The 16,581-nt window shown below is 48.5% G+C and overlaps 1 pseudogene; it reads left to right on the forward strand.

Annotated features, from left to right (window-relative positions):
• LOC144156828 (uncharacterized) overlaps window positions 1-16,581 on the forward strand; it is a 38,337-nt pseudogene that overhangs the window by 4,220 nt on the left and 17,536 nt on the right.

Raw genomic sequence — 16,581 nt, forward strand, 5'->3', positions numbered from 1 at the left:
CATTACACCGAGCAATGAAAGTGCGGAATTTGCTCATGTGCACTAAGACATCAATGTTCGACACGATGTTATTTCCTGTGTTGGGTGAACCACTGTCGCCTTCCTTCGCGTCGTCATCGTCGCTATAGTTGCATTAATCTTTAGATCACACACTAACTTCACAGAAAAATCAGGTACTCCAAGGGAATACCTGCCCGCACACGAGATTAGCGTCAAGAAAGACCGACCGGCGACCGTCACCCAACACAAGAGAGAAAAGAGGAAAACGCGACTAGGCCTGCTAGGCTACTGCACATTAAACCACAGTTCTGTCGCGGCGCTAGCTGGCGGCACTGGACATTGTGGTGATAGCTACTGCACTCAGGGAAGGCACGGAGAAACGGCGGATTCTCTTTCACGCGGGAGTGGCGACGCTGTTACTTTGAGCCGAATTCGTAATACTGATGTTTATCGATTATATTAAGGAAAATAAATGACGTGCATTTTACTGAAATATAGGCTATATAAAATTCATATTTTTGAAACATTTTTACATTGAAAGTATGAGCCGTCTGGCGGGTATTCTTAAAATATTCAAAAATTTGAGAAATTTGTTAATGTGGGGTTCGTATATAGTAATGAGATTTGGCTGTAGTTATCTGATAAAGCGGAGCCCTTGCCGGCACAATTTGCAAGAATAAATCCTCCCGTTAACTAGATAACAACGACACTTCAAAATTACTATGAACTCGCGTAAACATCATGAAGTCAACATGCATATATTTCAGAATATTTGTGCACATTGCCAGCCACCGCAACTCCGCAAGACATCAATTACAATGTAAAGTTAGATCAGTTGAAGAAATTGACTTACAGGTCGAGGCCTCGCTTGTACGTTGACGCTTTGACGATGAGCTGTCCCAAAACTCGGACAGGCGTTTCTGTTTTTTAGACATATTGCTGTTGTTGCGTCTGGCGAGCATCGGCACTGCCTTTTTATAGCACCGTTCCCTAGGCTCTTAGGCCAGGGATAAACGCAGCAAAACAAAGTTACCCAATCACAAGAGTGAAAATGCCTCTTTCTGCAAAACCATCCTCGGGAGGGGTTCCGCCATACGGGGATGTGGGGACCGCGTGGTACAGCCAACACGGGCACGGCACCCTTGCCGGTTCGTAAGAAACGGGGGAGAGAGGGGTGACACACACAAGGAACATGGGCATCTTTTATTGCGTGCTTAATCCGCAAAACCTCCGCGAATTTTACCCGCGCTCGACTCACTTCCAGCTAAAGCACCCATTTGCTGAATACATTGACCTATCGCTGTTCTGTCGCCTGGGAGAGCTAATTGTCCACTTATTGCAGAAGTCTACCGGTGCCTGTGCTGCAAGCAGGGCTGCATAGACAGGGGAACATTACCTCGACCCTTTGGAGAATTTGTCACGGCGCTCTTCAGCAATCAATGACAGGCGTCCCTCTATTCCCCGACTCCAGTCTCCAGACAACTCCCTGCTTCCCCCTCAAAAGCGTGACGCGCCAATCTTCTTCGCTGAGATGAAGCCTCCCGCTTCCCTTCACGGCATTTCCGGTGGCACGTAGCGTCGCCGAGGTGTGGTATTGAGTAAGGGCACAATATATTACAAGCGGGGAAAAAGCAAAATGACGCCCAGACAAGCCCATCTCCCGATGACCTCCCCGCGTCTGCCTTACGTGTACGCCGAAGCGGCAAGCAAAACGATATCCCGAATTCCCAGAAAGAAATGCCTTCTTGTAGCCCACAAAACCGTGTCAACACTGCGATAGCCCGCCGAAAGAAAAAGCGCGAGGTGCTATTTACGAAATTCCTTTGGGCGGTGCCATGACATTTACAGCGGTGAAACGCAAAACTTCCCGGAATGACTCCGCCGGCACCAAAATGACGTCCTGATGTCAAACAGCGCAGCCCATTAGCTTAACACTGCGAAACATACGACCACTGCGTATACTTCGGAAGGGCGCAGGTGACTGACACCGAGAAAAATTATTTCCATGCATTCTCCTCGAGCCATGGCAAGTATACAAGCAAGTCGGGGAGAGATGAATACCAGTTCAAGAGAACTACTATTCAGCTCTCCCCAACTCGCTTGTATACGTGCCATGGCTCGAGGAGAATGCATGCTAATGGGCTGTGCTGTTTGACATCAGGACGTCATATTGGTGCCGGCGGAGTCATTACTTCTCTTAGTTCTGCCCCCTCCAAGTCCACGCCCGACTTTCGATGCACCATGGGGAGAAAAAAATTAAAAAGAGCATTTTCTATATAACTGCCGTTTATGGCCAAATTTAGTCAGTTCTGATAAAGGGAACCTATGAAGCTTCGAAAAGGTATTTGGTTGGGGTATATTTATTTGTTTTCATTTATGTTGTGACCCGACCACACAGTTTTCTGTACAAGACATTCACCTTACAAAAAAAAAACGTGTGGCTTTGGCGTCCCTTGCGCTGAGCGTTGGTAGGGCTGAGCTGACCCGAGGGGACCGTCGCCTGTGGCTGCACCTCTCCGCAATTATTTTGATTGCTGTGCTTCGTTATTTGTAAGCCCATGCGTCAGATATGCGTTTAGACGCGAATTCCCCTAATGTTCGCACGTACGAAGCAACAACGTCAGTTCGAAGGATATGCGCCTTTGTTCCCAGGTGATCTGCCGGGCATAGCACCCAGCAGATCACCGGCCGGAAAAATTTCGGGGGGGGGCTGAAGCCCGGTCAGCCCCCCCCCCCCCCCCCCCCTGGCTACGCCACTGGCCGTGGGATATTATTTAGAGAGTTGGCGATACCCAGGAATAGACAGCTTGAAACTACTATAGATACATACTTGATTACGCAAAACTCAAAAGTAAAATAAAAAAATGACGCGGGCGGCCCGACACAACATATGATATGTTGATCAACACCGTATGTTATGCACCGGATGCCCGCGTAATTTCTGTTCCTGCCTCGAATAAATGCTCAAACTAAACGGCCCTGTGGGCAGTCATAATCTATTTCACGCCCATGACTACAGCGCAAACTTTGCTGTGGCCGAAACCAGGTACGCAGGTACTTTGCCGTTCGTACGAAGGTCGCGTCAGCCCGCCACCAAGCAAGCTCGGGAGTTTCTGACAGAGCCTCATAGATGGCGCTATATGGGTAGTGCGTATAGCAATTTCCGGTGGGGCTCCACTACGTAGTACATATAGCATCGTCCATGCTCAATAGATAAATCTGTCACTTGTAGTAAAACTTCAACTGCGATTTTCTCAGCTTCACTTTCCCACTGGCGATGCGCCTTGTCGCGCGACGAAAAGCGACGTCGCAAAGCGACGAGCCGGCCGTCGCTTTTCGGCGTTTTGCGACGGCGGAGCAGATCGCTCTCGGTCCGAATTCCCTTCGCCTCTTTCACAACCCCACTGCGCATGCGCAATCCCCTAGCGGCCAAGTCCCCAAGCAGTCCGGTAGTGGCAGCAGACGACATTCCCCACAGCTCCCGCACAAGCGGGAAGGGGTCGTGGTTGTATTTACATCGTTTGATTTTTTGTGTGTGCTCGTTGTGCGCGGAACAATGCCCACAACTTGTGCTGCGTTCCGCTGTAACTCGGAGTGCCGAAAAGGGAACGGTGTCGGCTTCTATCGCTTCCCGTCGGCCGCACGCGATCGGCTACGGCGGCTTGCGTCGCTCGCGTCGGCTCGGGTGATGGGAACTTTGGGCTTAGCATCCTGACGGATATTTGATCGCCGCTATCTGTGCAACTGCGAATGACAATCCGCAACACAACTTTTCACTACACTATCATCCCCTTTCTCGCATGAGGAACTAAGCTATAACTGCCGTTTGAGCGATCGGTGACCGAGACATCTGCGTAGCCTGTTTCGATGATTCCGCGCAGGTATCGCCATCTCTGGGCCGCTCGGCGCACCGCGCGCCGCGGCGACCGGTCAGCGTAGGCTTGCATCGCGGCAGATTTTTATTTATTTATTTACATACCCTAAAGGCCCCGAGGGGCATTACATAGGGGGGGGGAGGAATTGACACAATCAATATTGAAAACAGATATAAGGGAGAAAAGGCATGCGCAGGAAACAAAACATCGGGGCGAACTTGAACGGTAACATGGCGGGTTAAAAAATCGGGTCAAAGTCGCGTATATTCAAAAGTCCCTTTCAACATTGTACAATCGTTTACAATAAATGCACAGTTTTTTAGTCGAGATAGGCAAAAAGGGCTTTCTGAAATGAAGCAGGTTCCCTTATTGCCACAATACATTCAGGCAACGCATTCCATTCTTTGATTGACAACAAAAGCGGGGAAGTTTGATACTTTACTGTCCTTGCGAAGATGGGCGAAACTTTGTGAATGTGATCAACACGCGTGGAAATGTGATGCGCAGGAAAAATGTGCGTAGCCGCGAATGAGGAATCACCAAAATATAAAGAGTGAAAAAAAGACAAACGTAAAAACTTGCGTCTAGTGTCAAGGTTTAAAAGATTGAGTGTGCGTTTTAAAAGGGAAACACTGTTGAATGATGAGTAAGAAGATAAAATAAACCTGGCAGCCTTATTCTGGACTGATTCGAGGCGCTTGGTCAAAGTAGAGCTGTTTGGATGCCATATGATTGATACATATTCTAAAGATGTCCTTATCAGGGAAGTGTAAGCATGCATTTTCGTTTCAGCGTTTGCGAGTGACAGTCGGCGTTTAAGAAGGCCTAACTTTTTAAAGGCTTTTTTGGTGATATACTCTACGTGCGTATCCCAAGCCAAGTCAGACGTGAAAAAGACGCCCAGATATTTAAAACAGTCAACTTGTTCGATCTGCAGGTTGTCAATCGTATAAGAATTCCGGGGCGTGTTGACGAGCGTGGAAAAGGAAATATGTTTTGTTTTTTCTACATTAATTTCCATCTGCCATCGATGGCACCACTCGGTCAGCTTAATTAGGTCGGCTTGCAAAGCATGTACATCGTCATAAGAAATTATTTGCCGATAAACGACGCAATCGTCTGCGAAGAGTCTTATTGTTGAGCCAATGTTTGCCGCGATATCATTTATATAAACTAAAAAAAGAAGAGGCCCAAGCACAGATCCCTGCGGTACGCCAGACAGGACGCGCGTGGTGCTTGAGCTAAATTCATTTATTATGACACGTTGGTACCGATTTGATAAGAAATTTTCAATCCATGTCGTAATTTGATCATTTAACTGCAGTTTGCGAATTTTCGAAAGTAACCGTTTGTGAGGGACCCTGTCAAAAGCTTTGGCAAAATCAATAAAAATGGCATCGGTGTATTGAAGGGCATGCATGGAAGAATGAAGGTCAGATACTAATTCGAAAAGCTGCGTTTGACAGGACTTTTTATATCTAAATCCGTGTTGATTTTCGAAGAATAGCTTATTTATGTTTATGTGGGACATTATTTGACTGAAGATTGTGTTCTAATAATTTACAGCATACTGACGTTAAGGAAATTGGGCGATAATTACTGGGGTTTGAGAGTTCACCTGATTTAAATATAGGCACTACGTTTGCGATCTTCCATTCATCAGGGATGCATCCCGTGTCTAACGATTGTTGAAATATTAATGACAATAAAAGTGCTGATATTTGTGAAGTCATTTTCAACAATTTTGTGTTGATACCATCAGGCCCTGGGCTAGAATTTAGTGGGAGCCTCTCAATAGCCTTAACCACGCCTTGTACGGTGATAAAAATATCATCTGATGGTAAAATAATGTTTAAATCATTATTCTCAGGGAAATCGTTTATAGGCTCTTCTTGAGTAAAGACATTTCTGAAGTGATCATTAAATATATCGGCTGCTTTTACGATCCTTGGGATTAACCACCTGCCAAAATTTTTTAGGGTTGGTTGATAATAGAGTAGGTAATGTGTGATTGAAGTAATTGTTTTAAAGCAAAGCTTTCTACCTCTACCCCCCAAGGGTTCTTTCGCGACCGTTGGTGTCACCAGAAAACTCCAGCGAACAAATAAAAGAATTTACTGGCACCGCCGGAAATCGAACCTGGAACTAATAGACTAACAAAGCGAGAGCCCGTTGTCTTACCGATTCAGCTACGAGCCCACGCAAACACGGGAAGACAAATGGTGTACTCACCAAGCACATATACGGGTTTACCCCCCTGCCTTCTTGCTGAATGCCACGTGAAAGCGTCACGCGACCACTCACGCCCGTCTAGCGGCCCTGTGCGCACCTTGCTCATGTGCTAAGAGTTACAAAAATTAAAGGAAGCTTACACCAATCCATGGCATCTCACTTTTAGTACGCCAATGTGCTAAAGCCTGTGGCCTCCAGTGTTCACGTAAAAAATCACAGCTCCTTGTCGTCCGCCCTCACGCCATATCAAGGAATAAATTCAAATACTCCTTGATGACCAGGCCATCACTCCAAACCCCAGCATCAAGATCCTGGGCCTACATTTCCAGTCCAACACCAAGAGTGACGTCTCCTTGCAGCGCCTCAAAAACAGCATTAATCTAATCATACACATGATCAGGCGAGTTGCCACCAAGAACCGAGGCCTAAAAGAATCCTGTACCTTTCGATTAATTGAAGCTTTTGTCCTCTCCAGAGTTACTTACGACGAACCCCTATCTTCTTCTCGACGAGGAAGACATAGAGATGCTTTATATAATGATTAGAAAGGCGGTTGAGCAGGCCATTGGTCTTCTCATGAATGTGTCCACACTGAGGCTGCTTAGCACGGGCTCCACAACACGGTGGAAGAGCTGATAGAAGGCCATCTTTATAACCAGAAGGTCCGACTCAGAACTGCGGTGGGTAACCGCATGCTTCACCAGATTGGCTGGGCAGCCCAGAATGTCACTCCGCTTGACGTACTCCCAGACTCTTGGCGTCTAAAACTAAAGATGCTCCCTTTGGTTAGAAATATGAACCCCTCACATGACGAGGGTCACCGAATAGCACGGGCTCAAGCGCTACACATCGCCCTCGGTGGGGATCACGCAGTTATGTACACAGACGCCTGCAAATATCGAGGGCAGCAATACGCCATCATCGTGGCTACCTCCAGAACCAACCTCCTTGCGTGTACCTCGCTTACGACCCAACAAATCACGGCAGCAGAAGAGGCAGCCATCACCTTGGCTCTCACTCAAACAGGGGTTCGGAGGGTAGTCACCGATTCCCAGCAAGCCTACTGGAATTACCAGTCGGGTTGGGTGTCCTGACCTGCACTGTGCGTGCTAAAAAAAAATCGCGCCAATCCACCCCGTGAATGTGGTTGGAAAGCAAAGCTGTAAACGGCACCCATAACGATTACTCATGCGACGTCACTTAAAATCACTCCCATCGCTCTACGAATAGTAAAACCACAGAGAAGTGAAATGCACTTAACCACACCATTTATTACTCCAAAGAGATATTATTGGTAAGTTTAAATCAATGCATGATGCATAAACGGTGTTTGGTTGAGTTGTATTGGTGTAGCAAGAGTGGAAACTCTTTTTATAAAATCAAAGTAAGCTCCAACACGGTGTTAGACGATCTGACTTCTCCGTCTCTGCGCCGCGGACGGAGGCGATGAGACTTGCGGCTGAGAAGGAGGAGGAAGAAATACTTCTGTTCAGATTTCTGAACGGCCCAGAGTGCAGCCTTGGGGAGTGATTCCTTCTTCTGTGGGGCCCATATGCAGTCCGCGCGGCCTGTGTTCTGTCCACCCGCTGAAGCTGGGTAGGTAGAGAGGGCCTGGACAGCAGCATCTCCCATTGCTCTTGTTGGGTAGTTGACGGAAAGAGACGAGGGTGCTCAGGGCTAAAGTCGCACACCCCGATTACGGGGTGGAGTATTCCTACTTCTGGGAAAAATTTACATTCAGCGTCGTAGCAATTCGGATGCATTACGTGAAGACGCGTAGGCTCTGGGAAGGTGCCCTGATTTTATGAGCCGTACGGTAGTTTGTTGTTCTCTGGAAAGGTCAGGGTAAGGCGAAGGTACGGTCTGTCTCAGAAGGCGATAATGCTGAATTATCTCCCTGGACGTGACAAGCGGGTGACTGTCCTCGTGCAGCTCCATAGCACGGGAGGTAAAAGCGCAGGCTTGTTGGGTGGGCGTATTTGTAGCCCTCCATTGAAGCGTGAGGCGGTGTCCAGATGAGCTGAATGGAACCGTTTGGGGAGTGGTTTTTAGCACGCACAGTGCAGGTCAGGACACCCAACCCGACTGGTAATTCCAGTAGGCTTGCTGGGAATCGGTGACTACCCTCCGAACCCCTGTTTGAGTGAGAGCCAAGGTGATGGCTGCCTCTTCTGCTGCCGTGATTTGTTGGGTCGTAAGCGAGGTACACGCAAGGAGGTTGGTTCTGGAGGTAGCCACGATGATGGCGTATTGCTGCCCTCGATATTTGCAGGCGTCTGTGTACATAACTGCGTGATCCCCACCGAGGGCGATGTGTAGCGCTTGAGCCCGTGCTATTCGGTGACCCTCGTCATGTGAGGGGTTCATATTTCTAACCAAAGGGAGCATCTTTAGTTTTAGACGCCAAGAGTCTGGGAGTACGTCAAGCGGAGTGACATTCTGGGCTGCCCAGCCAATCTGGTGAAGCATGCGGTTACCCACCGCAGTTCTGAGTCGGACCTTCTGGTTATAAAGATGGCCTTCTATCAGCTCTTCCACCGTGTTGTGGAGCCCGTGCTAAGCAGCCTCAGTGTGGACACATTCATGAGAAGACCAATGGCCTGCTCAACCGCCTTTCTAATCATTATATAAAGCATCTCTATGTCTTCCTCGTCGAGAAGAAGATAGGGGTTCGTCGTAAGTAACTCTGGAGAGGACAAAAGCTTCAATTAATCGAAAGGTACAGGATTCTTTTAGGCCTCGGTTCTTGGTGGCAACTCGCCTGATCATGTGTATGATTAGATTAATGCTGTTTTTGAGGCGCTGCAAGGAGACGTCACTCTTGGTGTTGGACTGGAAATGTAGGCCCAGGATCTTGATGCTGGGGTTTGGAGTGATGGCCTGGTCATCAAGGAGTATTTGAATTTATTCCTTGATATGGCGTGAGGGCGGACGACAAGGAGCTGTGATTTTTTACGTGAACACTGGAGGCCACAGGCTTTAGCACATTGGCGTACTAAAAGTGAGATGCCATGGATTGGTGTAAGCTTCCTTTAATTTTTGTAACTCTTAGCACATGAGCAAGGTGCGCACAGGGCCGCTAGACGGGCGTGAGTGGTCGCGTGACGCTTTCACGTGGCATTCAGCAAGAAGGCAGGGGGGTAAACCCGTATATGTGCTTGGTGAGTACACCATTTGTCTTCCCGTGTTTGCGTGGGCTCGTAGCTGAATCGGTAAGACAACGGGCTCTCGCTTTGTTAGTCTATTAGTTCCAGGTTCGATTTCCGGCGGTGCCAGTAAATTCTTTTATTTGTTCGCTGGAGTTTTCTGGTGACACCAACGGTCGCGAAAGAACCCTTGGGGGGTAGAGGTAGAAAGCTTTGCTTTAAAACCACTCCCCAAACGGTTCCATTCAGCTCATCTGGACACCGCCTCACGCTTCAATGGAGGGCTACAAATACGCCCACCCAACAAGCCTGCGCTTTTACCTCCCGTGCTATGGAGCTGCACGAGGACAGTCACCCGCTTGTCACGTCCAGGGAGATAATTCAGCATTATCGCCTTCTGAGACAGACCGTACCTTCGCCTTACCCTGACCTTTCCAGAGAACAACAAACTACCGTACGGCTCATAAAATCAGGGCACCTTCCCAGAGCCTACGCGTCTTCACGTAATGCATCCGAATTGCTACGACGCTGAATGTAAATTTTTCCCAGAAGTAGGAATACTCCACCCCGTAATCGGGGTGTGCGACTTTAGCCCTGAGCACCCTCGTCTCTTTCCGTCAACTACCCAACAAGAGCAATGGGAGATGCTGCTGTCCAGGCCCTCTCTACCTACCCAGCTTCAGCGGGTGGACAGAACACAGGCCGCGCGGACTGCATATGGGCCCCACAGAAGAAGGAATCACTCCCCAAGGCTGCACTCTGGGCCGTTCAGAAATCTGAACAGAAGTATTTCTTCCTCCTCCTTCTCAGCCGCAAGTCTCATCGCCTCCGTCCGCGGCGCAGAGACGGAGAAGTCAGATCGTCTAACACCGTGTTGGAGCTTACTTTGATTTTATAAAAAGAGTTTCCACTCTTGCTACACCAATACAACTCAACCAAACACCGTTTATGCATCATGCATTGATTTAAACTTACCAATAATATCTCTTTGGAGTAATAAATGGTGTGGTTAAGTGCATTTCACTTCTCTGTGGTTTTACTATTCGTAGAGCGATGGGAGTGATTTTAAGTGACGTCGCATGAGTAATCGTTATGGGTGCCGTTTACAGCTTTGCTTTCCAACCACATTCACGGGGTGGATTGGCGCGATTTTTTTTAGCTTCCCGTATTGAAATTTCCACTTTCGCGGCCGTCTCCATATAAATTTGCCAATTGTCTGCAGTGTTTGTTTGCCTCGCCTTTCTGTATGCCCGTTTCTTTTTATTTAGACGTTTCTTTACATCTTTTGTAAACCAAGGGGCGTCCACTCTTGTTGTAATTGATATTTTTGGAATACAGATCTGCTCAACTTCCTTTAGTTTGTCCCGAAAAAGCTCCCAATTTTCATTTGGTGTCCGGAAATGGAAACTGTTTTGAAATGCGAGCGAAAAAGTTTCGAGCATACTGTTCATTTTTGCTTGATCAGCCTTTGAATAATTAAGAATACTTTTCTTGTTTGTGGTTCTACTCTGCACAGACACGGGAAATAAACAGTGAACAAGCCTGTGATCGCTTATTTCCTCTAGGACGTAAGTTTTACAACCATTAGAATCGTTCGTAAGCAATAAATCCAAAATGTGTTCACCTCGTGTTGGTTCCTCAACAAGTTGGGTTAAATGAAACATGCTCAGAGTATGAAGAAAACGAGAGCACTCATGTCGGTTTGATGACCCAGGGACAGTTTTTGTCCAGTCGATGCCGGGGAAGTTAAAATCTCCACCCAGAATAATATTACACCTTGGATACCGGCTAGTAATATCTTCTAATGAGTCATTAAGGTTATCAATAAAATCAGGCTGATTGCTAGGAGGGCGATAGCAGGCCCCTATGACATAGGTAACACCTTTTAAACGAGCCATCACCCAAAGCAGCTCTAACGACGTCTCGGTATGAAGAATCACAGGTTGGTAATCACTTCTAATGGCGACCATCACTCCTCCCCCTCTAGTTTCCCTCCTATCTTTGCGGAAAACAGAAAAGTGGTCTGGAAGCGATAATTCATAGTTCGGGACGTCGTTATGCAGCCAAGTTTCCGTGCCTAGAATGACGTCAGCAGAGCACGTGTCAATCATAGCCTTGACGGTGTCCACTTTCGGCAGTATGCTACGAAAATTTGCGAGAAGTAAAGAAAGATTCCCATTTACGTATGACTTCTGTCGCGGGGGGTTATGTTGTCATGCTGTGGGGTGTTTAATCTGCTCGCTCAGTAAGACTACTTGATTGGACACGGAATCATATTTAAAAGTTTTGCCGTGCAGATAAAGTTTGTTATATCGGATCAGAAAGCTCTCCTTCTCCTTGCGGTTAATTTTAGCGAAATCCCTTAGCTTTTTCCTGGCTAGTTGAGTTTTTGGCGAGAAGTCTTCTTCCAACCATATTTTGGGTTCATCGTTTTTTAGCATTGGCCCACTTCGCAGGACTTTGTCTATTAGCCTGAAATTTGAAAACTTAACCATTATTGGCCGCGCAAAATTAGGTCGGGGTCGACCAATGCGGTATGCTTGGCCGATGTCATCCTCCTGCAGTGTCACCCCCAAACGATCTGAAGTGAATGTTCGTACAACGTCCATGGTTGAGGCGCCATCCTCCCCTTCAGCCTCCACCAAACCTTTTACAATGACGTTGTTCCGCCTGATGCCATTCGCAAGATCGTCCACTACGTCGCTCAGTTCTGCATTTGTAGTTGACATGGCTGCTTTGACTTCGGTCACACTTCCGCTGACTGACGTAATGTCGGCCTCAAGAATCGGAACGCTGCTTATCTTCTGCTCAATGGCAGTAACCCTTGTTTTCACGTCAGCAACGTCCTGCATTATGTTCTTGAGGGCGGCGGTTATGCTAGCGAAATGTTCTTCATAGGCGGTGTTAAAAGTATTCATTAACGCAAGTACATCTTCGGTCCTTGGACCAGGATTGGCCTCGACATCCCCGGCACGAAGCAAGAGCAAGGCGAAGCACGTAGTGACAAGCACGAGCGGCGATCTCGGCAAAGCAACTCGCAACGACCCGGAAGATGCACTGAAGAACTCGGATCTCATGCACTGCCCACACGAGCGGCACGCAACAAAGATACCAATGCGAGCTCGGTATGTGCCGACATCAATACCCATGACAATAGCCGTAGAACAAACACTTACAGGTTCATAAAGGGGGGATGAGCAGCCACTAAGATTCACAACGAAATATACAACTGGTACAGAGAGGCATACCTATAACAGAGACGATGGTCAGTTTGACACTTGCCACGCGTGGCCGCAAATCCCGCGTCCTGGTGGTCAGCTTGCTCCTTTTATACGGTCCGTGGCGCTGGATGCAGTGACGCTCGGGCTGACGTCACCGGGGCGCAGTCGCTCACTTTTGGCTTGTAACGGCGCAGGAACCACTATCTGGACATCCGGCAGCCAGGCAAGGCAGCGGCGCAGGCACGGGGTGGTTGTCCGATATCTATAACAGAGACGATGGTCAGTTTGACACTTGCCACGCGTGGCCGCAAATCCCCTCTTCTGATGTCTGATCGCCGCTTTTAAAATAAGCCCTGACAACAATCCTTAGCACAATTTTTCACCACACTAACACCTACTTTCTCGCATGTGGAACTTCTTTTTAGCAATCAGATTGATTCAGAAGAGCAGCGACAAGCGCGGTTGCTACCGTGGTCTGCACCGGTTCGAGCCCCTGAGTGTACCGAGCTGGCAGGCTCGGCCGGCGTGTGCGCGGACTGTTTCCGAAGGCAGAAAACGCTTCACGATTGCTTGCTTTATCCATTTCTTGCGAACAAACGCGCAGAATCTACAAATTCAGCTCAGCGATCATCGTAGTTGACCATGGAGCAGAAGCAGTGGGCGGAGCGACGCCGACGACGCATCTCATGCGCGCATCGGGCCGTCTCAAATTCACGCGTACGACTAGTCGGGGCGACAGTCGTAACGATCAGTCGCATGCGAATCGCGTGTACCAATCGTACATGTGTCCAGCGCTTAAAGGCAGTTTGCGAACTGCCGGCCTTTGTTGAGCTGGCGATCGCACTTCATGCCAGACGACGGTACTGCTCGCTCTGCTACTCGGACGGCACACGGATCTGTCCGAGATTTCTCTGCCAGCCCTCATTCAGTGATAAGAAGCCGCCTTGTATCATGTGATGACCAGGGGCTGTCATCTTAAGGCGTTATAACACCAACACAGAAGAAATACTTCGGCTGCTCCTCGCCGTAATGTGGGATTGCCGTGCATACAACGAGAACGCAGCCGGAGGAAACGCCGGCAAACCCTACCGCCTCAACTTCCGCTAGGCACGCTAGGTGGCAGCACACCGCAATGAAAAAGGCGGATTCCCAACGTTACTAGAATCGTGGCCTCCGCGATTTGCTGCCGGCGGCGCGCGGCGCGCCGCCGGACGCCGATCGCGGAGGCCATGCTAGAATAAACTCATAGCATCCTCGATTAACTGCACCGGTGCACACCGGGGCACACCGGTGCGCCTTTTCATCCTCGATAAACCGCACCGGTGTGCACCGTCCGTCCTCGATAAACCGGGGTGCACCGTCGCGGGGCAGTTTTTGGTTGCACCGCCGCGCACCGAGAGAGTCGACGGTGCGCCGGCGTGCAGTCCCGAGATGCATCGCGGACGATGCCGGCGAAGGAGCTTCCTCCGCCGTCTGCTGCAGCGACGGCGCATCGCCGCACTCGTGTCAACGCGGACGGAGCTGTGTATTGTTGCTGACAAGGATGGCGTGCTTGTGAATTCATCGGGCAACGATGCGACAGTCTCCTAACGGGCGGTAACAACGGCCAGTGATTGTAAATGAGGACGCAAACTTTGTGTACTTCAAAGACGGCTGCATGCATTGCCAGAAAGTTGGGGATTGACATTCGTTTCGTTCGATCGAATTGTCATGAACTGTTACCGGAGCGCCTAGAAGATGAAGACCTACTTGTTTTGCTGTAACGGAAGGGCGGAACAAAACAGGCACTCGCATTATGGCTCATACGAAGATTAGAAGCAGCTTGTATGTAGCTGTTTAGTGGAAGCGGTGGCGGTACGTTGTTCCGCATGTGTGACGGATTTAAGTTGTGCGTACATATAATCATTGGCCTTCAATAAATACCACTTTCAAATAGCGCTGTGTCTCATTACAATGCTGTATTGTTACTTGTGAACGTTTTTATGAGTTGATTTCTTAGATTAAGAGGTGGCGCCTGGGTAGAACCGCCCCGTTTGTCCTCGATCAACGCTCCGTGCCGGTACGCACCGTCGTGGGGCACTGTGCACCGCGCCGGTTTTGGGGGCAACACCGGTGCGTGTTTATCGAGGACGCTATCAGTTTGAAAGCTCCGCCGGAGAGGCGGGCCGCGTGGCGGTCGCGAGAACTAGCGGCGCTGCAGTCAAGTCTTGCGCTTCTCCCGGCGCGTCGTCTGCTTCGGCGGCGGGAGGCCGCTGCAGCCGACCGCGGCGGGCCGCCGCGCAGACGTACCGCGCCAGCTTTCTAATACTGCTGTTGCTAAACTTAAACATCTATCATCTTTCCAGTCGACTAGCTTAAACGCCTTCGTCCTTCTAGTCGACGTTACCGCATCACATTCGTGCACTGTTTAAGTGGAAATGCGTTCGGTCGCCTGTATGCACTGACCTGCAAGCGCAGCTCATTGGCTAGCTAAGAATCGACGGTCGGCCTATATTTTAACTGTCTACAGCGTTTAACTTGATTGATTGTGGGGTTTAACGCGCCGACGCAAAGCAGGCGATGAGGCGCGCCGTAGTGGAGGGCTCCGGATTAATTTTGACAACCTGCGGATCTTTAACGTGCACCGAAATCTCGTACACACGGGCGTTTTTGCTTTTCACCTCCATCAGAAAAGCGGCCGCCGCGGCCTGCGTTTAGCTTCATGTACGGTAGTTTCTAATTCAATTACCCTTTTCTGCGTAGTTTTTATAACTACTGCGCCGTCTTACCTCGACCAAAAACGACCCAACGAGTTTGTGAAAATAGTGCCTTTATAAGTGCTTTTATCTCCACGCGGCAATAGGACAGTGTTTCTGAATTTCGTCGGTGCAAGGTTCCGTTAACCAGCTTCCGATGTAGAGTTCCTATGCTCAACTTTTATATTCTGCCGGGCTGGTCCCACCTCATCTCGCCTTTGTGCACTCTGTAGTGCATACGAGCAAAAAGAAATGGCGGCTAAAACAACAGCCCTACTGCCTGTCAATTTACAGCTGCCTACAAGCGTCTTTTTATTAGAACAGAAGTTGCATCATCAGATACTAGAAACTCCTCTCGCGATATTGTGGCTGATCTCTGCCCCTCAGGTGATGAAAACCTCGTTGAAACGTCAACAGCTTTCGCCTCGTTAAGAAGATCATCGCTGTTGCAGGTACTTAATGATGATAACTATAACACCCAGCGGGTCGACTTCAACACAAGCCTTTCGCTTGTTCTCTGTGCAGTAGTGCTATATACAGCAGTATTTGGGGCACGGAAAGTATATGCAGGCATATCCCCCAATGAATACTGCACTACACTGATGTCCACTGAGCTTCCAGAAGTCGTTTCTGCGAAAACAAACGGTGGTCTCGTGGCACCATCGAAATACTTCTTGAAATTGCGCCATGTCGTGGAAAAAGGGTTTAGTGTTTACAGGCTTAATGCAAGGGTTAATGTTCTACACGTTTAATGCAGCCGTTATATGCAAATAGTGAGCGCCAATAGTGGAGGTGTTGACAGTATTGTTTGAACAAATATTACTTGCTGAGTTGGAGGCTCATCTGTTGAACTACGATGCATTCAACAATCACATTTAAGTTTTGTCGAAGAAGATTGCGAACGTGTATTCAAGAATCAGGTTCAGCCCATTCCGACTGAAATAAACCGGAAAAACTTGCACGCACAACGGTGTATGAACAGAGCAGACAGTCTATTATTTCGTAAAATCTGCAAGCGACAGATAAGAACCAGAATTAAAGGAAGCTGGCTAGCTAGTATGCCTTCGTATTTTTTGCGGTTTTTAAGTGCGTGCGCTTTGTATAAGTCGCCTCATAGCCTACGTTGTGATAAATTAGGCAGTTTTTTTTTATTTGGTTACTCTTTTGTCATGTGTGACTTTTTTCTTTTGAAATTGTGTAAACCCTGGGGTGAATAAAATTTGTGTACCGTTTGTTGCTTCCTCCGGGTGCCTCTCTTCTGGAACGTTTCGAGCAAATATACCTTACACCGTGAACGGCTGAATGCGTATTCGCTCATATGTAATCGCGTACGGCACATATGTAATTCTGTAAACAGCTGCTTTGGGAGGCA

This window comes from Haemaphysalis longicornis, unplaced genomic scaffold (assembly GCF_048455015.1).
Source record: "Haemaphysalis longicornis isolate Haplotype H1 unplaced genomic scaffold, Haemaphysalis longicornis Haplotype H1 scaffold_1, whole genome shotgun sequence".
In the NCBI taxonomy this organism is placed as follows: Eukaryota; Metazoa; Arthropoda; class Arachnida; order Ixodida; family Ixodidae; genus Haemaphysalis; species Haemaphysalis longicornis.